This window comes from Hesperophylax consimilis, chromosome 18 (genome assembly GCF_061612785.1).
Source record: "Hesperophylax consimilis isolate HC1 chromosome 18, BYU_Hcon_1.0, whole genome shotgun sequence".
NCBI lineage: Eukaryota > Metazoa > Arthropoda > Insecta > Trichoptera > Limnephilidae > Hesperophylax > Hesperophylax consimilis.
The window spans coordinates 1478909-1505284 of record NC_142853.1 but is presented as its reverse complement, the minus strand read 5'-3'; the positions used below and the strand labels follow the sequence as shown (position 1 = coordinate 1505284).

Sequence of the window (26376 nt, the reverse complement as noted above, 5' to 3'; positions counted from 1 at the left end):
TTCGCTACGTTTGGAGATTTAGCAGGGGTTGCCGGGTTCGAGCGGTGAGTGGCGGCACCTCACTCGACCGTGGGAGGGATGAATCACACTGACCCTTAGAACTGCCTCTCCTTTATTTCCTTAAAAAGACCCTCCACACGGCATCCCCAAATATGACATAGGCCGTGAGGAAAATTGTTTTCCTCGGGGCCTGCTAATGTTAAAAAAATGGGAATATTGCAAGCACTTGCTCCATGCAATTATTTATCACAGCTATTAGGCGGTGTCACATAATTTAAAAGTGTAGGCCCGTCGAGGATCGTAAAATATACAATAAGCAAACAAAATATATAAGAAAATATTCGCAGACCGCAGAAAGCAAACTAATTTGTTATGGCCAGTATAGTATTTATCGCCTTTTAATTGTGTTTACTTTACGCACATTTACCGGCAATTTATTGCAGAGTATTTCCCTCACCGTTGGACAGGTATTGCGTATTATTTATTTGAGCATGGGAGTGCCGGACGCTATTAAATCGGAACCACGAATACTAAGAAAAAATCCACATGGAAGGGATCTGTCCACTACAACGTATCATACCATGACCGTGCTATGACCGAGCCATGAATTACCTGAAAGGAACAAAGCAACCGCAAGTGGCGTTTCGCGGCGTTTGTGATTGCTTCGTACCCTTCCCATGATTCGCGGCTCGGTCATAGCACGGTCACTGTATGGTTGTAGTGGAGTCCTATAAAGTAAAATCATAAAGACTAAATAAAGAACATCTAAATATGCTAATAGTTTTTGACGGCTTAAAAAAAACCTTATTGTATTAACAGATTGGAAGTCGTATTTTGAACGGTGAACGGATATAATTCATCACATCTTTAAAAAGTTATATAAAGTCATGGAAAGTGATGAAACAAAAACTTTATTAACTGGGTTTAAGTAGGTTAGGTTAGGTTTAATTTTTTTTTTCATCGTTTCTAATGACTTTATATCACTTTTTAAAAGTGTGTTGCATTGTCACTGTGTTGAGTTATCATGGAACCATTTTGAACATAGCAACCAGAAATTCGATCAATAGCAAATGAAATTAAAACTTATATTTTATTTTCCATGACTTGTGTCTTAAATGTGCACCATATTGGCACCTAGCCGCGGTGGGTGGGTTTGGGAACTATGAAAAATTAAAATACTACTTCCTGAGTTCTGTGTCCTGAATGTGTGCAATTTTCACAGCATCCTGATGACGAATGTCCTGAAGAAAATTATTTCCATCGGGCCTCTAGTGTGGAAAAATATGAAAAAAAGTAGAAAAAAACATGGCGCCTCCGAGGTTGGTACCCTAGGCCCGGGCCTTGCAGGTCTAGGCGGAAGCCCGACCCTGGATAAATGTAGTAAAATTGACAGTGTGCCAAGCTCGAGGTAATTATGAAATTTTCATATTTTTTAAAACATTTTCCAGGTTTTAATAACATATTGTGATAAAGGAAATCGTTGAAAGATGAACACGTGTAGCATTATCTAATTACCTGTCGGTTCGCAAACAATATTCTGGCACTGACAAAATATTTTGGATTCCATGCTTTATTTTCTTACAGCATGGATATATTATGTATTTTAGAAGAAATTTCGATACTCATTGTCGCCAAATTGTCCACTGTTTAAGAAAAAATTTATTAACTAATATTAAACAATGTACATAGGATAAAAAACATTATATTACCATAACCTGTTTATTAAAAAGACGATAAAAGCGATATATCAAACTACAGACCAATTTGTATAATGTCTGGTTTACCGAAACTTTTTGTAAAATTAATGCTAGATATCATTGTAAAACCTATCTACAACATTATTGTTCCTAACCAACATTGGCTTCATCACAGGTCGCTCTACCTTAAGTAATTTAATGATTTATTAAAATCACATATCTGCCCTTGGTCTAGAGACGAAGTTCGAACATCTTGTTTGAACAAGTGTATATGGACAGTACCTATATACACTGATTTTAGTAAAGCTTTTGATAAGATTCGACATCACATACTTATATATTGAGTACCGATTGTTGAGCATCAAAGGTAAATTATTGAGTTGGGTTGTTAGTTACCTTAGCAATAGGGTGCTTAGCGTAAAGATTAAGTCTGTACAATCATATATATTTGAGACCACAAGCGGGGTTCCTCAAGGGTCCCACCTCGGCCCAATATTTTTCTTACTATTCATCAATCACATTGTTGACCGATTTAAAGATGTAGTAGTCCTACTTACTAGTAACTATTTGCTGACAACTTAAAAATATATAAAAGAATACGAAATGTATACGATTGCCAAATTTTAAATAATAACTTAGATCGACTTCATCAATGGTGTGAACAAAATGCTTTATTTTTGAACATTCAGAAATGTCAAGTAATACGATTTTCCGAAATTCATTATAATATCTTCCATGTATCATCAATATACATTGCATAATATTAAATAAACCAAAGTGGATTTATTTCAAACACAAAAATGAAATAAACTAAAGTGAAATATGAAAGCAAGTCAAAAATTATCTGAAATTTCGCAATAACTCGTTGTTACTCCTTGGTGCAAGTTGCTAGCGGAGCGGGCATATTTAAACTGTAATAGCCGAAAGGCAAATGACGCGATCAGGATCAATTTTCAAAATTTAAGCTAGCATGCGCAGCAGGTAGTATGACAACCTTGTAGATGTGTTATATGGCGAAAGTGTAAATAATTTTTACATGTCCTCATTAAATCACGTTCAGTCAATACGCGCCTTTGTGAGAGACCATTATTCAGAATTGAAATGGCTTTAGCTGTGTTTAGTAACTGGATCTAGACAGCCGAGAACTTTCAACATTTTCCCCCATCCCATTCCTATTACATTTGCAAAATTCGGTCACACCACAGTAGGTGGGTACCACAAATTACCACCTTAAGGCGATGCACTACGTAGCAATGCAAAATCATGTGTTTTTGGTTTGAAAATTTGGTCAGATGCTGTGCAGATGCAGATGATGCAATGTTTTAGATGCCTTAAATAAATACCGCGAGTATAATACATCTTGCCCTTTGAAATAATCGAAAGTCTTTTTATAAGCCCAGAAAAAAAATATATAAGGCCTATGAAAAAAAACTGCTTTAAAGTTCAAAATTTCCTACTTACGAACCCATTTTCGGTTATGGTTTTATTGTATAATGTGGCAAATTAAGTCATTTATAAAATGATCGGAAAACATTTAAATATTTATGCCTGAACATCCACAAAATAAAATAAAAGGCACTTTTTGGCCATGTTTTTTTCTCGCCTAAATCAAAACAGCTGGATGGTGTTAAGCGGGAATTTAAGCCTTATCGCCATCTACGTAAGGATTATTATTGATGGCGGCTCGATTCAAAATGTTACACGACGTAGTGCATCGCCTTAACGAAAAAATCTTTTTATTGGTATTAAGTTAGTGTAATTGACAACATTTTCATTTATTCATTAAATTAATTGGTTAAACGTACAATGAGGAGTAAAAGTGCGGTTTAGTTTGTTGACTTTAGATAAGATTATGTTTAGATTAATGTTGAACATCGCATTATCGTTTATCTCGCATAATACAGTACTCTACATGGCCTACGAAATAACTAAAATAGCTCGTAGGTAATGGTTTTCGCATTTATTTATTATTTTTACACAATTTGTTTAAAACACAATACCTCCAAGCTATTAGTGGCCCATTGTGTACACACAACCTACAGGTAAACGATTAATGTTTGTTTAATAATCAAAATAACTGTGATTGTAGCTACTGCAATAATATAATACCTTAAAATACCTAATAGTTTTTTTTTTATGAAATTCTGCGACAAATCGTTTCGAGTTGCAAGGTATGTTTATAATATTTTTTCCAAGTGATTAATTTTACACACTTACATTAATTGCTAATTGGAAAATAAATGTAGTAACCTTGATAATACGCAGATGATCAGATTACTGAGTAATAACCTCTTATTGCATCAACCAGTTGTCAAGGTGAAGGTTTAAAAAAAGTACAAAGGAAAAACCTGACAGTGTCTGTAATGATTATAAACGTTATTATTATAAAAATTGTTGGCAGAATTATCCAGTAAAGATCTTTGGAAGCTGCAAGCATTCTGAACCGTACATACTATACAACACAGTTCTATATTCAAAAGATGAATACCCTTTTCAACAAGAAAACAACGAGGACACCTACCTTAATCATTTCAGTAATAAAAATCAACTTCAATATTCTGTAAATGTTTTATAATATTCAAACGATGAATGCCCTTTTCAGCCAGGAACGTAGTCAGGATAGTACCTACTAGAGGGGAGGCGTATTTATCGTAACAGTAAAAGTACTACCGGGTATTTTCATGCGGTACTTTGTACTTTGACAAATCTCCAAAATACCAGGTTCTAAAATACAAGTATTTTATACTGGGACTGAGTATTTATTACTTTCTGTCCCCAGATAGGTATAAAATACATGTAGTAAAATACTAGGAGTATTTTGTAACTGGTATTTTGAACAGGTATTTTTCAACAGGTATTTTTTTTTGTACCTGTACTCACTGTACCCAGTAACGAAATGTACTTACAGGACCCACCTCTAGTACCTACTTAACATTCTATATTCAAAAGATAAATGCCTAATTAAGCAAAGAAAACATAAAAAGTAGAAATAGAATAAAAGTTCCTTCTGAAAAGATTATTTTTCAGTACCCACCTACCTACCTAGGAAAGTGACTACATAGATAGGAAATTGCAAGAAGGTTCTGTATTTAAAAGACAAATACCCTTACCAACTAGTGTTGAATAGGAAACGATTGTATGAGGTACTCAAATAATGAAATGAGGTGTTGAGGTGTCTCACCTCAAATGAGGTGACGCGTGAGGTGTAAAAGATCCAAAAATTAGCTAAAATCTCGTAGATCCAAGGGGGGAGAGGGGGTGGCTAGAGAATTTCAGAAAGAAAATTTCTCCAGAATATTTTTGTTTCCTGGGGGTGGGGGGGTTGCATAAAATGTCGCATACACGAAATGTAGTGTCGAAGTTCGACAAACGTGTTAACAGCTCACTAGTTCACCAGCTCATCACCTAATTATTAAAAATATTATAATCCATAGAAAAAGAGTTGGACAAACATATATTTTGTGTGGTGTTGAGACATTTTACGTTTTTGTATTGGACATTTTGTAATACATATTGTATGAGGTACTCAACACAATTTCCAAGAAGGATAGAACATTGCCTAAGAGTTCTACATAGAAACTTATATCTTTACTGGGACAGAATAAATACGTAAACAAGTCAGAAAGATCTGACTGACAATTAGATCCAAAGAGCATTGAACCAATGGGAACTGACGTAGATGTAATGGCAGGCAACGAGAATAGATAGACAACAACGCCTACTATAGACATAGATTCAACGCTTCGAGAAATTCCCACAATGGGTCAAGGTCTACCACTCCACTGAAACAAGCTGGTGCTGGTACCAACCAGCACGCATCATAGCATCACGCGGTAGAGAAAACAGCCCAGTCAGCGGCCGTACGTCGACCAAAACCAACCAGAAATTCACGCAAACGTGCACAAATTTAAATAAATAATACTAATATCAGAGTACATACGCATAATAATAATATTTTTCCAGTTTTCGATAACAAATTCGAAATATCGTTAACTGGTCAGTTTACCAGTGTAAGATGATATTGGCAGATTTTTTTTACAAAACTTGGCTATGATTTTATTTATTTCCTAGCTGACGTGTACCCGGCGTTGCTCGGGGACTTTGGGATAAAGTTTTGAGGTACTTGACAACTAGGTAGAAATAATATTATTGTATTGTAATAAGTATTTGTTTCACTTGATCATGCCATGTCTTTCTCAGGCGACCTCGACCTCTTCAACCATTCACTTCCAAGTCATACATTCTCCTTACACCGCTTTCTTCGTTCATCACTTACGTCTAACTTTACCACAAATAATTATTTGATTCGCATCTTCCTCGTATATCCCAGACTTTTTCTACCATTCACTTCATGGTAGATGAATTGCAACTAAATCCGAGGCACTCGCACAGTCTGGGTGTTTCGGGAATCTTCGACAGCGCGGCAATTATGCATAGGCGGTAGACTCGAACCTTCTGACGAGTTCTCGTAATGTGCCAGACCGACTGCGCGATCGTATTGTTGCCGGTAGGTTGCTTTGTTTACCATTCGGCTGTCAGTACGTACCTGCAAGTACGTACCTAAGTAGCGTCGAGCTGCTTATTATAAATGAGTTAATCTCGATTTTTCTTGACGCTACAGTATCATGAAATCCACACTGTTGATGTTAAAAAACTACATAATGTCGACTTTAATTCCTCTCCGTATCTCAATTCAGTGCAGAGATAATACGTTAAGTCTTTCTCGAGCGTCCCCGACTTCTTCCACCATTCAAACCACTATCTAAACATCCCTGCCACTAATAAGAACAAACATTGAAATTTTCAGTGAAATCAGATGAATGGTGTAAGAACGCGTACGCGACAAACAAATAGACATTCATTTTTTTTCTGTATATACAATAGAGTTTTATTGCTACCATAATGACGTAGAACTGGATTTAATTCCAACTGCGGCAAAGTAAATATTTTACAAAATATTAAATCTTTCACGATTTGAATAATTATGCTGATTAACTGTGTTACCGAACAAATCAGAAGACTTATGAAAATTGATAAGAAAAAATAAACTAGGTCAGGTTTTAGAAGATTTTAAAAAAAATATTTTTTATGAATATACATCACTTTTCAAAAGTGTTTGTCATTAGAAACAATTGTTAAATTTCAACCTAATTAGTACAAGAAACAATTATTTATGTCGGAGGAGATGCAAAAACATGCACAAATTGGGTTACTAGGTTCTTAGTTTGGGTTTTTATATTGAAGTAGAACCTTTTGGTAAACATCAACTAACAACATCAAACATGGCCTCAAAACATGTAAAATTTTGAACATAGTAACTTTAATGCATCTTTTACCATCTCCCCCGACGTAAATAGTTGTTGCTTGTTGTAGGTAATTATGTTGAAACGAAGCGAAGTTCGGTAATTTTATCAAAATAAGCTATTCTCCTTTTTATATTGATTTATTTTCGGGGTATTATGCCGTGTTGCGCTACCTCATTATCAAGTCAACGTTTCGGACAGCTTTAGTGTCGATCTTCCCTGATGGATAATACCCAAGAATAAACCACTATAATTCTTTGGCTGTGAAAATCATTTTATCATTTCCTCTTTATATTACAGATTTTTACAAGCGAGTCTCATGCAACGCCGAGTACCGCCACTGGTTAATAATAACACAAAACAAATAACTTACCTTTAATGAGTATTAATCCGTCACTGAATAAATTGCATGTTTAATATTCAACTTGAAACTTTTATCGCAAACACTAAATACCAGTTTCATTGTTTCCGATTATAACAATATGTAATAAATGATTAATAAAGTTCTACTAAGTTTTATTTATCGAGAAACATTTTTTTTAATAGTTTCGTTGGCACAATCTGTAAAGACGTGTTTAGGATCACAGCTGTTGACACAGACTGAGGAAATATTTTGTTTGGTTCACCATTCATTAATGACTTCAACGCTTACGATTACATTTATTTATACCGATATAGTTAGGTACGTGATTCCCGTCAGGCAAAGGCGGTAAACACATTATTCTGTTGACGAAAATATTGACCCAGTGATTACAGAGCGTGATAAAAAGAACGAATAAATAAGTACAGGGGCAATATTATTATAGTAAAAATGTTTATAACTTTGTTCTGCAGATTCATTTTGGACCGGACCGCGTATTTACAGTGCCTGTAACAATAATATCTTCGGCCTGTACCATTTCAGTCACGGTGACGACTGTAATACAGTAGCCTTTGTTTGTGCAAAATTATTTATAAAGTCTGTACCATTTCAGTCACGGTGAGTGACCACTGTAATATGGTAGCTTTTGTTTGTGCAAAATCATGTATAAAGTCTGGACCATTTCAGTTACAGTGAGTGACTGCTTTAATATGGTAGCTTTTGTTTGTGCAAATTCATATATAAAGTCTGTACCATTTCAGTTACAGTGAGTGACTGCTTTAATATGGTAGCTTTTGTTTGTGCAAATTCATATATAAAGTCTGTACCATTTCAGTTACAGTGAGTGACTGCTTTAATATGGTAGCTTTTGTTTGTGCAAATTCATATATAAAGTCTGGACCATTTCAGTTACAGTGAGTGACTGCTTTAATATGGTAGCTTTTGTTTGTGCAAATTCATATATAAAGTCTGGACCATTTCAGTTACAGTGAGTGACTGCTTTAATATGGTAGCTTTTGTTTGTGCAAATTCATATATAAAGTCTGTACCATTTCAGTTACAGTGAGTGACTGCTTTAATATGGTAGCTTTTGTTTGTGCAAATTCATATATAAAGTCTGGACCATTTCAGTTACAGTGAGTGACTGCTTTAATATGGTAGCTTTTGTTTGTGCAAAATCATGTATAAAGTCTTTACCATTTCTGTCACGGTGAATGACCACTGTAATATAGTAGCTTTTGTTTGTGCAAAATCGCTTACAAAGCATATACCATATTAGTCCAGACTTTATTTTATTGATGAAATTTGAAGATAGAATAATTATGACAGCAAAGTCTCGTCTAATGTAGTCCGTAGGTTTGCACTAACAAAAGCTTTGAAATGGTAGGTTTTGTTAATATTTTGCACAAACAAAAGCTAATCTAGTACAGTCGTCACCACGACTGAAACAGTATAAGCTTTGTAAATCGCGACCAGGCCGGTTTCACTCTGCTATAGACATCTTCGGACTGGTATAGCTGGGGTGAAAATGTGAATTATATTAACACACTTTAATCGGGAAGAGTAGTTCTACCCGTTCGGTCGATTGATGCTTAACGTCGGGAAGGGTAGTTCTACCTTCTGCGCCCGCCTCATTTCAATGGCAGAAAAGAAGAAATTATCCGATGTCTTTATATGAATATTATATACCAATCTCTTTGTAAAGGTCCCAACTATACGTACATAATTATCAAATTGTAATGCAAGTCTTTTTTTAATATTTATCTTGGAGTCTTTTGTGTACATCGATATTTCAACTAAAATGACCTATATTATTTAAAACTTGACACTTGATAGGTATTTCATTTGAAGATCAACGAAATAAGTAATTTAGATGACATATTCTGTTATTCTAATAATTCAATTCTTGGAATGAGGGTTTTTATGACCATGAAACCCGAAACAAATCTCTCTATCTCTGTTCCGCACCCACTCAACTCCTAGGTGCGAGCGAGCGCACAGTGTCTGACGCGACTAACAAAAGCAGGTATCGGCAAACACAGTTAGGCGGACCCTAATAAATATTTACAAGACAAGTGCATGTCAGTTTTTAAAACGCAAATTGTCGTACGGTTGTGTTCTGAGGAGATAATATTTATATTAGCTTTTTCAAACCTTTCAAAATGGATTCTGAAAATTACGAAAGTGATGACGAAATCGTTGCAGATAATTTATCTGCCTGTTCTAGTAATTATTTGCCTGAATTCGATAGTGAAAGTGAAGAATCTAGTGGAAGTGAAGAAATTCCTTGTAGGAGAAGAATGTCAGTGATGCCATTACAGTTTAGTGATTCTGAAGAAAGTGATATGGAGCAAGAAGGAGAAGAGTGGTCTCGAATAGATAATCCGCCAAATATCGAATCATTTTTAGGTCATCCTGGTGTTTGCGTAACACCAGCTGATTCCAAAAGTATTATGCAAGTAGTAGAACTATTTATTGGAAATGATTTGTTTGAAATGATGGTAGAAGAAAGCAATCGTTACCATGCTCAAAATGAATCAAGATTCAAACAAACGAACAAATCCATCAAGTGGAAGCCCATAAACATTCCAGATATGAAAAAAATGTTAGGATTGATTCTGCTTATGGGTCAAGTGCAAAAAACTACGAGACAAGATTATTGGTCTTCAGACCAATGTATCGAGACGCCCATATTTTCAAAAACAATGAGCCGTGATCGTTTCAATCAAATTTGGAGATCTTGGCACTTTTCAAATAACCAAAACATTACCGATTCCAGCGACCGCCTTGAAAAAATTCGACCCGTTTTGACATATCTCATCCCAAAATTTAATTCTGTTTACAAGCCTCAAAGGGAGCTTTCTCTAGATGAAAGCATCATACCGTGGCGGGGAAGGCTAGCATTTAAAGTATACAATGCGTCAAAAATAATTAGATATGGTATTCTCGTGCGAATGGTTAGTGAAGCCCCTACGGGATATATTTGCAATTTGGAAATATACTGTGGGCAAGGAAAGCGACTAATAGATACAGTTGAAACATTGCTTAATCCATACCTAAATTTGTGGCATCATGTATATATGGACAATTACTATAATAGCGTTAAAACTAGTGAAGTGTTGTTGAAACATAAAATAAGAACGTGCGGAACAATGCGAATTAATCGAGGTTTTCCCGAATGCCTTAAAAACGTAAAACTCAATCCAGGCCAAAGTATTTTCCGTCGAAAAAATGATGTGTTATTGCAAATTTGGAAATCTAAGAGGGACGTCAGAATGATTTCAACTATACATTCTTCGATCATACTTGAAAGCGGCAATATCGATTGGAAGACGAAACTACGAATCTGGAAACCACAGAGTGTTATTGAGTATAACAAATATATGAAAGGAGTTGATCGTGCAGATCAGTATCTTTCGTATTACTCAATAATAAGAAGAACCAAAAAATGGACTAAGAGAGCTGTGATGTATTTATTGAATTGTGCTCTGTTTAATTCCTACAAAGTTTACAAGGCCTTGAATGCAACCAAAAGACTGACTTATAAACAATTTTTACTTAATGTTGCCAAATATTGGATAATGACCGAGATTTCTGAAACTGATGCAAATTTTGAGGAACCGAGACCATCCACTTCACAATTACAAAGGAAAGTCTTGAAAAAAGATCCTCCAGGGAGATTATCAATGGACACGAAAAAACATAAAGCGATAAAAATTGTCACCGGCGGTAAAAAGAAATATCCCCAGAGACAATGTCGCGTGTGTTCTGCGCACAAAACGAAAGGTCTGACGAGTTATATGTGTCAATTTTGCGACGTCCCTCTTCATAGGGGGGAATGTTTCACTAAGTATCACACCGTATCCAAATATTAGATGAACAATTTTTAGACGTGAACTGAAACTGATTAGATAAAAGTGGTTAGAAACTAAAACCTAATAGTGTATGGTGAAAAACAATAAACAATATTACGTGAGCAATACGAGAAGCATTCTACCGTAAGTGATTATTTTAAATTTCATTTGAAAAAATAACCAATATTATTAGCATGTTCCGATGGTTTTGGTCCGCTGTACCGTGCGAGGAGCAATTGTACACGTGGTATTTCAATGGGTAATAATGTGTTACTTTGACGATACTAGAGAAGTGGCAATTGTTTTTGTTTTTATAATGATTTGGGCTTGGTGAAAATATAATAATTTGTAATTTTATTAAATTGAAACCTAGTTTATACTTAAAAAATTGAGCCCTAATGACACAACAATGACTTTGTTTTCGATTTATTATGTTGCATTAGAAATAATACTTGGTTTTCGGCTAGAAATTTTATAGCTTGGGTATGCTGAGTTAGTATGTAGAAAATTTTATTGAAATATTTCCATTATTTAAGAAGATATAGCGATTTAAAACAAATTACACAAATTCGCGCGGGACCTTTATTTTCGCCCGTTTTCAGCGGTCAGCCGGCGAAAAAATAACCCGATCAAAGTGTGTTAATAAAATGTCAATGATCCGTGATTTTGTATATTTTTTGTAGCTGGGCTATTGTGGCCAGTTGTTTCACAAAACTTTAATAATAACAGAACTTGAATATAACTTTCACAGAACTTAAATATTAACTGGCCCTAAGGTTCAATGGTTGGTAATTTCTGATTGTTTCTTTTAAGGCTTCGAAGTTGATATGTGCATATTACTGCAACTTATTTCCAATAAATAAATAATGACAGATAATTAATTATATATACATACTTTCATTATAAGGCGAACTGTTGTCATAATAGTATTATGTAAATGGGTAAACAGTTGAAACGTTCAAAATCACGTTACGAAATTAAAATAATAGTTGGATTAACCAAGAAATTCTAAACAGCAAAAAACGCTTAATAAGACTAGAAAATTTAACGTCGTGCGACTGGAACTATACATATAAATACCTTCATTCCTTTTTGGGTGAATTCAATGTTACTATGACAATAATTTTTGAGGCATAATAATAATACCCTCGAGTTGCGAACCGGTTTGTCAACCTAAAAACAGACCTGCAGTCTTCAGCTCAATCGATAACCATAAACTGCTAACCATTCCTGCATTCTTGCCCCGGTGAAAGAGCACCATAGCCAGGTTCATTCTAACCTTCCTCTCCCCACTCGATTCATAATCCCACAAAAGGGTTCAAGAGGGGCACAAGTGTGTGAAAATAATAACAATAATAATATAATTCAACTTCAATATAAGTAGGTACCATAGACATCCAAATTGATAGATTTGCCCTAACATTAAATTTAACACCAAGCGGGTGCAAGAATGCTTTAAATAGACATCGGTCGTACATTGACCGCCGAAGAGCGCACATTGAAATAACTAGACCCTGCGCAGAAAAATAAAGTTCACTAAAGCAAGGCAAAAGTTTATATCGCAGTCCATTGTGGGACCTTTCTGCGCAGAATATGATTGTTCGTTTTTTAACGAACCGTTTGGTGTAGCGACGCTAAAAATGAGTGAGGTGGGTAAAATATAAGACATTTGTAAAAATGTTTAACTAAATATTTTAACAAAATGTTCAATTTTGGAATCAAACCCTAACTTTTGTTTACCCGATTTAAGTATATGCTTTCAGTAATTTGCGCGCCATTGTAAAAGGACTAGTAATTCATAAAGCGAGCAGTCTGTATGTAAACTGTCAGATTTATTTATTGACAAATTATAATAAGTGTTTTATTATTTTTTTTTTGTGACAAATATATATATAATGATATCCTCACTGGGATCTCCCGTGCTGAGGATTTCATTTACATATGAATAAAATTTAGAATTATGGATATTAAAAAGTAATTATAAATATATTGAATAGTGTTTGTTTCTTAAAAATAATAAATATATCACAAGGTGTTTTTTGTTCAGTTGAGTGGTTTGGGTTTCAGGCTGTGTTTGGTGTCAGTATATTATCTATTTTTGATCTCCCTATGTTTTGTATCCAGCCTATTATTTTAGATTTAAACGTTAAAATACTGTTGTGAGTTTTGAATGAGAATGGGATTTTATTGTAGAGTTTAGTACTATAGTATAGGAAGCTTTTTTGCCCAAATGTTGTGTTTGTGGTTGCTTGTTGGATATGTTTTTGATCTTGAGATCTAATGTTTCTAATATATGTTACGTTACAGCGTATTCATCAAACAAATCATAATGACATAGAAATATTCCAGGTCATAAAACCACATTCGGGAAAAAAATTATATTTATTTTGCGACGAAATTCCACAACATCCTACCCACTGATATAAAGCTAATAGAAAATTTTAATGATTACAAATCAAAAATAAAAATCTGACTGAAAGAGATTAAGGCGATGCACTACGTCGTGTAATATTTTAAATTGAGCCGCTATCATTAACAACCCTTATGTAGATGGTGATAAGGTTTAAATTCCCGCTTAACACCATCCGCCTGTTTTGATTTATGCAAGAAAAAACATGGCTTTTGTGGATGTTCAGGCATAAATATTTATTTTTTTCCGATCATTTTATAAATAACTTAATTTGCCACATTATACAATAAAATCATAACCGAAAATAGGTTCGTAGGTAGGAGATTTTGAACTTTAAAGCAGTTTTCATAGGCCTATAAATTATTTTTTTCTGGGCTTATAAAAAGACTTATCTATAAAATACTCGATTATTTCAAAGGCCAGGATGTATTCTACTCGCAGTTTTTAATTAATCATGCATCTGAAACATTTCTAGGCGACCAAATTTTCAAACCAAAAACACATGATTTTGCATTACTACGTATGGCATCGCCTGAAAAAAACCCTGAACAAAACATTAAAAACAACATAGAAAGGTAGGTACCTATTATGGTATTGTGACGATAAAATTGCATTATGCATAAATCTTATTTTTATAATCTAGTTAAGACATATTTTGCTACCATTATATTATTAGTATCGTTTTCATAGATTAAGACTAGTATTGTTTTATAAACCAAAGATTACATTGATAACCTTTTACAATCATTTGCGATTTATATTGAATCTTAAATTATGTTTATTTCGTTTATTTTAACTTTGAACGTAGTACCTACCTACCTAATCTGATTTTTATTTTATGAATTCATTATATTTCACACACTAGTTGACGATCATCAAATCAACGATCAAGGCCATTTTTCATAAAACAACCATAAATTAATTACATTACATAGTGCATTCAAATTTTCATAATAATAATATTTTTAAATCAAATGTTACAAGAGTTGGAAACATTTCCACTTTATTGCCGCTAACTTTTTCGCAACAGCTGTTTTCAAACATGTATTATTAATGATTAAATGTATTTATTAATTAAATAGTGTTACCGTACACAAAGTAATAGTAATAGATTTTTTTAAACCACCATTCTACGAAAACTACAATAAAATTAATACTTAAAATCTGTATTCAAACAATTTTGCACAAAAACGTTAAATGGTTCAAAGCAGTTTGTTTGTATTTTGCGGTTGGCATCTATTTTGAAGTGTAAACACTCAAGTTAGTGTAATTCACGTTATAGATTCCAGTTAGAATATGGGCGGAGCAATATTATTGATCCACCCACATTCTAACTGGAATCTATAATTCACGTTGTAGATTCCAGTTAGAATGTGGGTGGAGCAATATTATCATTTACTTTATTGTTTTATCTGTGAAGAGCCAAATACCGGATTAAGGTTTATCAAGCTTTTTTACACTTCGGTAGATCTTATAAGTAGTTACTTCTTCTCAACCTTAATATGGCAGGGTTCTAAGAGCTGTTCAAGTTTTTACCCACAGTAGGTAGGTACCTATTTAATATAGAAAATCAAAACTAATAATTACGTAAAAGGAAAACGGCGTGATGGTTAGTTAGTTTGTTAGTTTAGATTTATTTCTTCAGGTGTTCAACAAATAAGGTCAAATAGGCGACCGAATATAAGGCTGGAAATAGTGATCGACGATGTAGCTCTGACGAGCTAAACCGATGGTCCTCGTACGCGTGGCACTAAAGCCTTCATTATTTTTTTTTACATTAACCCCACACAGGAGGCCCTGAGGTAAATAATTTCCCTCGGGGCCTATGTAATCTTTTGGGATGCTGTATGGAGGGTCTTTTTTAAGGAAAGGAAGGAGAGAAAATTCTGGGAAGGTGAAGGATATGAAGGATGGGTATGAATCTAGGGATCAGTGTATCCAGGAGTGACGGACATATGAATATATCCCTCCCGCTTGGGTGCAAGGCGATGGGTCGAGAGGCCAGTTGGAGGTGTCAAAGGGTCTCACCAAACTAGCCTCTCCTGATCTGGCACGCCACGCATTGGTGGTCGGGCGCATCATGAACACACCTCACTCGACGTTCCCGGGCACCCCTTCTAAATCACGAAACGTAGAGAACCACTTGGGGTGACCTATGGCAGAGGTGTTGGCTATCCAACAAAAGGTTCCCGGGGCGGTGGTACCTAAATTGATTAACTTACATACTACCGCAAGCGACCGACGCGAAGTACGCTTTGCACCATTTCCGGCCTAAATACGACTTTTTAAATAAAAAAATATAATAAATATGTACATATGTATAGTATAATATTATTTGCGAAATTGCATCAAACTAGATAAGTTTCCGTTGTTTTACATACAATTATATTCAAAATTGCCGACATAAATAAATACGAACCCTTTCACGCCCCATGACACCTGCAAATAGTACCTGATAATTTTTGACATCGGATTACAAAACGCACTATCGAAACCAAAAAAAAAAATTATATTAAAAAAAGTTGACAGTATTTATTTTTAAAAGGCGTTGATCCTGATGAAAATATTGTAGGCTTCACAAATCCTAAAATAATTACAATATCCCGTGATTTTTCACGGGTCTACGCTAATATAATAATAGTGGCTTATTTACAATTCGAACTTCAAAACGCGTCATTTTTTTAGAATGCCGTAAACAAAAACAATTCGTTTATCGTGCGTTTTTTAATCACAATTTTTCAGCAGGATATTATTATCACTGATTACAATCAGTGTCAGTACTACTGCATTTATAGTGGATTCTAAGGGGGTACTATCAGAGTTAGTACTACTGCAGTGATAGGGGATACTTAGAGGGTACTATCAGAGTTAGTACTACTGCATTAATAGTGGGTATTTAGGGGGTACTATCAGAACAGTGTAACATTTATATTTTCACTAAGCGACATTTTTATATTATAAATAAAATAGGTCAGGAAAGCTTGCAACCTTCAAGAGGTCATCTTCAGCCTGTGATTAAAACTGCAGTTTAATAATATTATTACAAAATAAAGCGGAAATCTTGAGGTCAGGCGTTATGAAATTCGTTCGGCCTTTTCCATCTAGAATCAATGCAGTATTCAGGCATAGGCCACCTATGCAGCTGCCTAGGGCGGCTTTTTTTGGGGGGGCAACATTTGGCTTAAATTTTTAAGAATATGAGCCTTTCTTATAAATGTGTTTTAAATTTTACACAACCGTTAAACAACCATTAATGTACGGAAAATTGTTGTTTATCAGTCGTGTAAATTTTAAAACACATAAATTAGTAAGGAGACCTCCGTGGTCGAGGGGTAAGGCTAACTAGCAATCCGAAGGTAGCGGATTCAAATCCCAGCGTGCGCAAGTTTTATTTGATGAATTTGTATCATTTCACAATTTATTAATTATATGTATATATGTATACTTGCGGCACGTGTAAGACTACCATTCAGACAATTTTGCTTGAAATGGCTTTAGCTGTTTTTGGTTACCAAATCTTAGTAGCCAAGTACTCCCCCACCTTCCTCTTCTCCCCAATATCATCAGCCTCCATTGGGTATGGCTTAGTCTAACTGGTTCCAGACGGTTGGGAGCAGTTGGGACTCTCGGGCGGTATTCACATAAAACGGATGTATGATTAGTATGGAGTTTCCACATTCATTTAAAAATATTACAATAAAAATAGTATTTTCTTCTCAGTGTTTCAAATAGAGATGGCGCCAACTCCCGCTTTTTGCCTAGGGCGGATTTTTACCCAAACACGGCCCCTTCAGGAATATATATTATATAATAAGTTAACGCAACAATTTCTAGCTCGCAGTGTCATATCCGGTAATCACATCATTTGTCGTAAATTTTTCAATTAATAAATATAACCTTGAAAATCGGGCGAGAATAACTAAGTGTTATTTCTGAATCGACTCAAAGATATATAGGTACCTAAATATAAAAATAAACGAAAAAGTAGTAGATAGTAGATAACGCTTTTGAAAAGGATTAGAACGGCTTACTTGATTACGGTGAAAAAATCGTACCTACGCATTAAGATACCTATCAAGAATAACATCAGATAAAAATAATGAACAGTAGGTATTAGGTAGTAGCGATTAGGTTTAGGCCAAACGAGCGTAATTTTGTGAGTTGTGAGTCGCGTAATTTCATATAAAAGTCCGGTTTGTACCAGACGGCGACGCAAAATGAGCAGTCTGCTGGCGACCCACTCGTGTAATTACGCGACTCAAAAAAACGCAATTCACAAAATTACGTTCGTCTGGCCTCAGCCATTAGTCAATTAACCCAGCGCTGGCCCAGGTTTTATTTTGCTTCAAGGAGTGGGAGGGAGATGGGGGTGGTTTGTCGAAATATCATTTAGACAGTGTTTCCCTTGTTTCGAAGGTCAAGTGTGCAAAATTTCATCAATCTCGGAATAAAAGTTTGTATAAAAAACAAAAACCTCTGGTCTATGAAGAAAAAATGGTGGAAATGGCAGAACATCGCAAACGGTATAGCAAAATAATTTTAATATTTTTTGAGAGGAATCGGTTTGTATTATTGTTCATCTTTCTAAAAGTTGAAATGGCTATAGAAAACTTAATAAATAAAATAATTGATAATAAATAAAATAATTGCACAAAATAGCTGTAACCGAATCCTGTGAATGATTACAAAATAGTATGTAATTATATATGGGTTATAAATATTTTTGTGGTGTTAAAAGCGATTAATTGATACCATAGACATATGAATATTAGTAGACCTGCCCTAAGTGATTAAAAGCGTATTATCCCCACTCCCCATACCGGTTCCATTGAGCCGGCTGGGCTCGCATATGGCCTCAAGTGAAATTTGAAAACGTGACGTCATCATTCTTGTGCGAACTATGGTCGAGGCATCATCGGTTCATTTTACGAAATAACACGGCAAAATGTTGACTTGTGATATGAAAACTTGTAAAAATAGATGTGAAAAAGAGAATAAACCCAATTGTCGTATTACATTCCATAAGTAAGCATTATTTTACTTTATTTTAAGCTTATTCACACCGTATTATATGGATCAGTTTTAGAAACATATACTATCACATCACAATGTAGCGATTCTCAAGTGTGCTCATCGTTGTTTACTGGGGTAAGTAAATTATGAGACATTTGTAAAAGTGTCTTAACTAAATACTCTGAAACTAACTACGACTCTGAAAATAGAAGCTGCCTTACTTTGCCGAATTTGGACTTCGCAAATTAGTTCATAACGTGGCGAGTAATTTGCGCTCCCATGTAGAAATGTCTATTCATTCAAAAGCAGATTTTACTTTTAAGAACTAAATGGTGATATTATAATGCGAGATGCCTATTTACTGTCAGATTGATTTATTGACGAATCACAGTCAGCCTTACTCCCTTCGTTCTTCAACAGTTGATTTTACCCCTCGCCATTATCTTCTCGTCTATTAATTCCTATGTCTGTGATTGATACAGAAAGTGGCCATTGAAAAGTAATAAAACATATCTTCAATAAATTAAAATAATAAAACTAGTTTCCTCTAATATTTAGGAGAAAGTAGGTAAGTTTGAACTACAACAGAACAGACTAGAATACAATCAAGGAGACAAACTTTTCTTTCATGTTAAAATCTCAAATAATATTTTACTTTGTTGATTAAACCATCAAATTGTAATATTTAATCATTGAAGACAATTAGCGAATCTCAAACGAAAATTAAAAACAGAAAAAGATTCGGTCGCATTATGAATTGAACCCAGGAACTAAGTATTGCCGAGACTTTGCTCTATGAGGCTTACACATTAAAATAAAAATGGATTTATTTATCCAATACACTATCTAGGTTCGTAGGTTGCATTTAGTTCGGGAAGAATCTTGCAATCATACATAAAAATATGCGTTAAGAAAATCGAGATAATGTGGTGGACTCTCTCGCTGCAGCAGCTGGTCCAGTTTCTTCACTACCTAGGATTCTTGCTGCAGAGTCTCCATCTTCTATCTTTGTGTCACCTGTTCCTATTCTTCATTTTACTAACTTCGTCACTGGGTTCGGTCCTGGGTTCAATTTCTATTTCCTAAATGCGACCGAATCTTTTCCGTTTCAAATTTACGTTTGAGTCGCGAATATCGTCTTCCATGAATAATTCATAATAAATTGTTGAAATCTAGAAATCCTGCAAAAGTTACAAGGTCGAAATAAAGGTGGAAGATTTAACATTATTTATCAATGTACATTATTAGATAACGTATACCACAAATATAAATAAATATATACTAAGCAGTAAATGACTTACGTAAAGGACGCACTATTAGAATTTCATACTAATAACAATTTCAGAATAATAACCGGTGCAGTATCTAAAAACTATGAAAGTAATAAAAAAGTTAACATTTATTTTATTCTGATAGAAAGATGAAAATTCAAACGTTTACGTACATTACGCTTAAATCACAAGTGCGAAAAAAGATTCAGATTTATTGTTTTATAAACATCACTTCAATATTTTCGAAATACTAATAACGGTATATATTTATAATACAAATCTATTCGCGATGAAGTCTAAAATACCAGTTTTCTTTGGTCAATAAAAAAAAACACGATTTTCAATCACAACGTCGAAAATGTAAATAAAAATTGTCAACATAATAGAATGTATTTATCACGATATACATACGTGAATTATTTTAACATAAGTAATTAAAATTACGTAGACATAACTTGAACGAGCAATTTTAACAATATTCTGTTATATGATCAGCCACGTTTAAAGTTTTGCTCATAAAAAAAAAACTAATTGTTTACGCCGTTTTACAACTGAATCGCAAATAAGACTAATAAAAATGAACTTTTTAAGAATAGTTGTGCGGTATTTGCCCAGCCAATGAATGAAGATGAGTCGTACGCCACATGTACAGATTTTAGGAAACTAGAAAATACCAATTGCGCAAATTATGCATATCGCGAACCTATTTTTAATAATACATAACGATTGAATAATAATACTTAAAAATGTTGAATATTAGTCAGCCGACAGTTGAATAGCATTTCAGGTCAAAGCACGAATAAGATGAATTAAATAACATTGGCTTAGAGGTCATTAAATGGTAATTGAATGAACCTTACCTCGTTTTATTGCTATCATCCGACAATCTGACGTATTTATTATTGAAATTACAACGAAAATACGAACAGCAACCGAACCAACGCGCCGACCTTCAATACTAAACTCCATAAATATACCACTCTCTAGATCGATATCTTCGGGCTTTTTGTATCAGTGTTGCCAACAGTTATACCAGGTTTCCGCCAGATTCAACCTTTAAATCCACCAGAAAACCACTAAAAAATATAGTACTACACTCACTCTCCGCTAAATTATCCACTAAAAAAAATTTTAATGAAAGAAAACAAGTTTAGAAATTATTAGTTTCCTTTATTATTACAAAAATAATCATTGGTAACCAACATAACATTTGTAGGTAAATCAACATAAAAATTATTCAATTATTATTATTTTTTTTATTTATTTTGGCAATACTGATTAAAATACATATAAAGTTACATCCGTTACATAACATAGTTACATAAATTTTTAACAAAGAAACAAAAAATTGCCTTTCCTCACCATAAAGAGATAATGCCTTTGTGTTTGGTGAGGGAATTCTAATTCAAATAGTACTCGTAAATTAAAAGATCGTTTAAGTTAGTAATAACGACTATTAATAAGTAAGGTTAAGTAATAAGTAAGGTTAGAAAATCGTATATAAATTTTAAAATAAAAATCATGATAAGTTTAAAAAATCATAATATAAATTAAAAAATCATTATAAATTAATGAACCATGTAAGTTTGTAACAAAAACTATTGTAATTGGTGAGTAAATAATATGTAAGAAAGAACGCAAGATTTATATAATAGGTAGTAGACTTAAAGATAAAGAAACTAAGAAATGACTAATTCTAAATTAAGTCGTCTTCTTCAGACGAATCATTTTTGCCTGCACCATAATCGTCAGTTTCAGATTGATATGACTCTTTGGTACCGATTTGATTTACAACGGCTACTGGAATTTCATAATCATTGCAGCATTTTCCTTCTAACCTCAAACCACAGCGTACTCTCAATATAGCAGTTAAAAGATTTAACTTCATTCTATTCCTCTGTTTGTTTTTTATTATATTCATACTGCTAAATAGTCTCTCAACATCGGCATTAGAATGAGGCAGTATTAGGAGACTAATCGCAAAAGTTGCTAATTCCTTAAACCTCGACCCTCCTTGAGCATCTTTGAAATTCAAAACTTCGTTCCAAAATTTTTTTGTGTTTTTAGTCTCATTCCATTTCAATAAATGAATTTGACGCCACTGATCATCGACTCTTGCTATATATTCTGCATTTTTATTGAACTGAGCCATTATGTCAATTAGTGGTTCTTTATTGTGATTAAGTGATTGTTCAACACTTATTCGGGAAATTTTTTTCATCAGTGCAAATTTTCTGGTAACCTATTTTTTATTTCTTCAATTAGACTGACTATAAACGTTATACACCGATGCCGCATCATTTCTTCCTCTTCCTTTGGTAATCCTTTTTCTTTCATTTCCGTTATTTGTTTTTCAAATCGGAATCCAAGATAACATTTTTGATCCAAGAATGATCGAATATTCTGAGTGAAAATATCAACTTTATTTGTAGGCAACGTAATCTTGCAGACAAGCATATCTATCAGGCCGGTCAACTCTTCACACAATTTGGTGTGGTCCGTATCTTTAGACTCGAACATTTTATTGACTCTGTTTATTTCAATTAATATTGGATATAAAAACGAAATATATGCGTAATTTAACTCGTTCGCGTACATAGAGTGCAATACCTCAGCTGTGTGACACCTTTCATGCACCTTAGCTATGGAAAAATGTGTTTTTAACTCTAGCCATTGCGTGTATATTCTCGATACAGCGGACTCTATTGAAAGCCACCTTGTCTGACATGCTTGAACTATTTTCAACGGTTTCTGTCCATCGTTGATGGTTTTGTATAATTCTTTATAAAGCGATTGTCTGGAAGACGAGCGACTAAACCAATCGTATGTTTCCCTTATTAAGAACTCCAAATTTCTTGGTAAAAAATCTTTTGCAGCAGCAGAAACGGCCAGTTGCAAGGAATGGCACAAGCAACGCACCAATATCAGATGTGGTACCTCTTCTTTCAATTTGGCATAGACTCCGTTATTCACTCCAACCATCACAGAAGCGTTATCTGTACCAATTCCCATTAAATTTTCAAGTCTGAGATCGAATCGTAATAGCGTCTTCTTTATAGCAGAAACAATACCTTCAGCATTACACTCATGCAGTTCAGCGAGGTCTAAATACGTGGAAACAATTTTTTGGTGTAAATTACTGTAATAAATTATAACCAAACCCAAGTATTTATGCACAGCAATATCTGTAGATTCATCAATTAATACGCTAAATGGTTGATCTTTAAAATCTTGTTTTAGGACGTCAGTGAAATGCATTGCTAGCACATTTTTTATAACCGAGGTGCATTTAGAACGGTGCAGTTGAACTTTTTCTATATCTTTTTCATGATTGTGATTAATTACCTCTCCTAAATGGTCAACTACACGTATGCTAGTATGCATGGCTGTGAATAATGCAAGTCTGGCTTCTTCCTTTTTTTTACTTCCAATGGGCTTGGGCTTGAACAGGATTTTAGGCTGCGCAATTATAACCTGAAACCATTCACTTATCAAAATTAAGATGTCAAAATAAATAAATAAAAACGAAAATCTGTCTACATAAAAAAAAATTAAAACATACAAAGCGTTAAGTAAATGAGTAGATTAACGCTTTATTCTTTTTTTGTGTAAAACTTAAAACTGACCAATAAATAAGCAATTAATAAAAAGCAGTTGTTTACCTTTTTATTTTGTAGATGCTTCTTTGACATCCCATGAGACTTTAAGTCTCCATAGTGACTCCTTAAAGTTGTTCCACAAAATTTACACTTCGCTAGTTGACCCGTGGTACTTTCAATAACTTGTAGCCAATCTTTTAAATGTGGATCTTGAAGCCAAGAATCCCGAAAATGTTGCGTATATTGTGGTTTCGACATAGTTGCGCACTCGTGATGATAAATGATAACACAATAAATCAATAAACTGAGCTGCTCGGAACAGTTCAATAAAAGAGTTGACTGAAAAATGTTTTACGGGAATCCCCATGTACAAATACATGGGGATTCCCATATACACTGCGCATCTTTTTAGTAAGATGTGTTGCCTACACAGTATACCTACGTAAATTCCATTTAAAATTAAAGAAAGTAGAACGAAGAATGTATAAGATTAAACATATAAGTGGCTGAGTCATTGTAGTTTTAGTAATGAAACAAAAATTTTCGAAACCACTAGAAAAATCCACTAGCCACTAAATGAAATATTTCGCCACTAAGTGAAGTACGAAAACCACCAGTTTTAGTGGAAAATCCACTAAGTTGGCAACACTGTTTTGTATACAACAGAATTATACAGTACTTAACCACAGATATACAAGCAGTACCTACCGTGCGGAAAAGAGCAGTAGACAAGATAGAAAAAACTCAAGGTCATCTAAAAGTAAGATGCAACCATAGACAATATAATTGCTCTCGGCCTACTCCATTCATTCACTAGCCCAAAAAAATATTTTAAAAATAAAAATGTCCTTGAAGCAGAAAAATGTCGAAATGTTTTCCAGGGGCAAGGTTCATCTGACTAAGAAAATAAACTTTTACAGTGCATTTCCTTGAGATGAAACTTGTTAATCTGAGAAGAAGAAACCCAAAATGACAAGAAAATTTCCAAAACATGATTGTCCGACAGTATGACGAAGAATTCCGACATTTTTCAGCCTCATGAACTCATGGTTACATATGTTTAAAAATCTTTAATTTCACCAAAACAATAAGATAATACAGGATAACACTAATCAAAAACATGAATAAGTTTATCGATATAATAAATAACATTTATACGTTGTGGAGGAAGACATATGCCAAGTATGAAGCATTGTTCAAAAAACCGAACGAATAACTGTCAATTCACTTTAAACTTGAACTTACGTAGGTGTTGAATATATGTTTGTAACTCGCTAACACTATACTGGCTTATATTGTATTTTTATCACGAACAACTTTAACACGCAATATTTTCGACGGAAATGATAGTATTTCGGCAACAAATGACAACCCGCGTGTATAAATAAACCACACTCATTTTGTTTGAATGATTTGAAACTGTCAAAGGCAAAATTCCGTCATCTCTTTCTGTTACACGAGTCATTATGGTAGAGAGCGAGATATCAAACCAATCCTTCTTTTCTCACCAATGAGATCTGAGCTTTTAGCCATATTATTCGTTTTCTATAAGAATTTTGAGGTGGGCGTGGCGGTTACAAATGAGTTTCAAGGCCAAAGCTTAGTTAAATGCCCCTGCTAAACTCACTAAACTGAAGTTGTTTCGAATAGTCGCACCTGCGCAATGCAGAATAAAAAACGTTATGTCAAAATAAAGTGTTGCCAGTTGAACTAGTGTTGTGAAAAGGTTAGTTTCTACTGGTTGTATTTCGACTCGATTCGAAATATATTTAGGATTTAAATAAAAAAGAATACTGATTTGTAATACTTTTTGATTATTATTTGGGGATAAAATATAGTAAGATTTTTTTTTTAAACAATATACTTGAGTTACAAACTAAACAGTGAGTGAATCTGTAAATCACTTTGAAAAGGGAACTTTTACAAAAAATTATTTTTTAAGTGGATGTTACCGCAAGCGCAGCATAATTGCGGTTTTTGACGCAGTTCTTAGAAATTTCTATATTGTTTATTAGAAAATAATATTATGTTTTGAATAAATAATTTATTCTTCTAAACAATGAGAAAACAAAACGTATTAAAACGTTTAAAACAATTGCGTAAAAAAATATTTACAGAACCTCTAAAAATACCTTAAAGTTCGATTATATCCTTTAAAGAATTTTAAATATATACACTATCACCACGTCAATGTCGTCTAAACGATTAGAGAATAAAATTATTTAAAAAAGCATTAAAACAATGCTTAAATAAATAAAAACAGTTTTTCAATACTAAGATATTGGTCCTTGTATCCTTCAAGTTATTTATCTTCAGTATCCGAGATGGCTTTGAAGTGAGAGCACGTTTCATTTTACAAAAAATAAGTATGTAAATGTGTAGGCACTTGAGAAAAGAGATCACACTTAAAGATAGTCGTTATGTTATTATGTATCATTTCTAGCCGTTGTCGAATCTTTCTATCGAAATTTACCTAAAACATGCACATTCAACTTAATAAACATAATTTGAAAGACGCCCATTATTAAGCATTTCATGTCCAAACCTTACTCATGGGTACCATCTAGTGGATTTCATCGCTGCTCTGACTTCGAACTGAGTTGAATAGCGTGCGTAGCGTGTTCCCCGTTCCAATTTACTTCATTCCTCTCCACCCCGAAATATTATTTCGGTTTTTGCAAATACCCCCTTAACCACGAACATGACTTATTGAATAAATACAGAAAATTGGTAAAGTTTATAATAATTTTTAGAAGCTTGTGCAGACGTAACGGACTCTGGCTGGATAAAGATATTTTGTATCGCCTTATCTATTTGTCTAATATATTCTTTGTTTTGTTTTTTTTTAGTATAAATTGCTTAGTATAA

General features: G+C 33.9%; 1 protein-coding gene across 3 annotated transcripts in view; it reads right to left on the bottom strand.

The window, feature by feature from the left end:
* Nucleotides 1-20873, bottom strand: part of PCB (Pyruvate carboxylase) — a 74558-nt gene extending 53685 nt beyond the window's left edge. For 2 of the 3 annotated variants that reach the window (XM_089642378.1, XM_089642381.1), the window contains exon 1: nucleotides 20770-20873. The gene's annotated coding sequence lies outside the window, so the exon portion shown is untranslated. Of the gene's footprint in view, nucleotides 1-7373; nucleotides 7601-20769 lie in introns of those variants that run through there. The other variant, XM_089642379.1, reaches the window with a different exon arrangement.
* Nucleotides 20874-26376: the final 5503 nt, after the last annotated feature.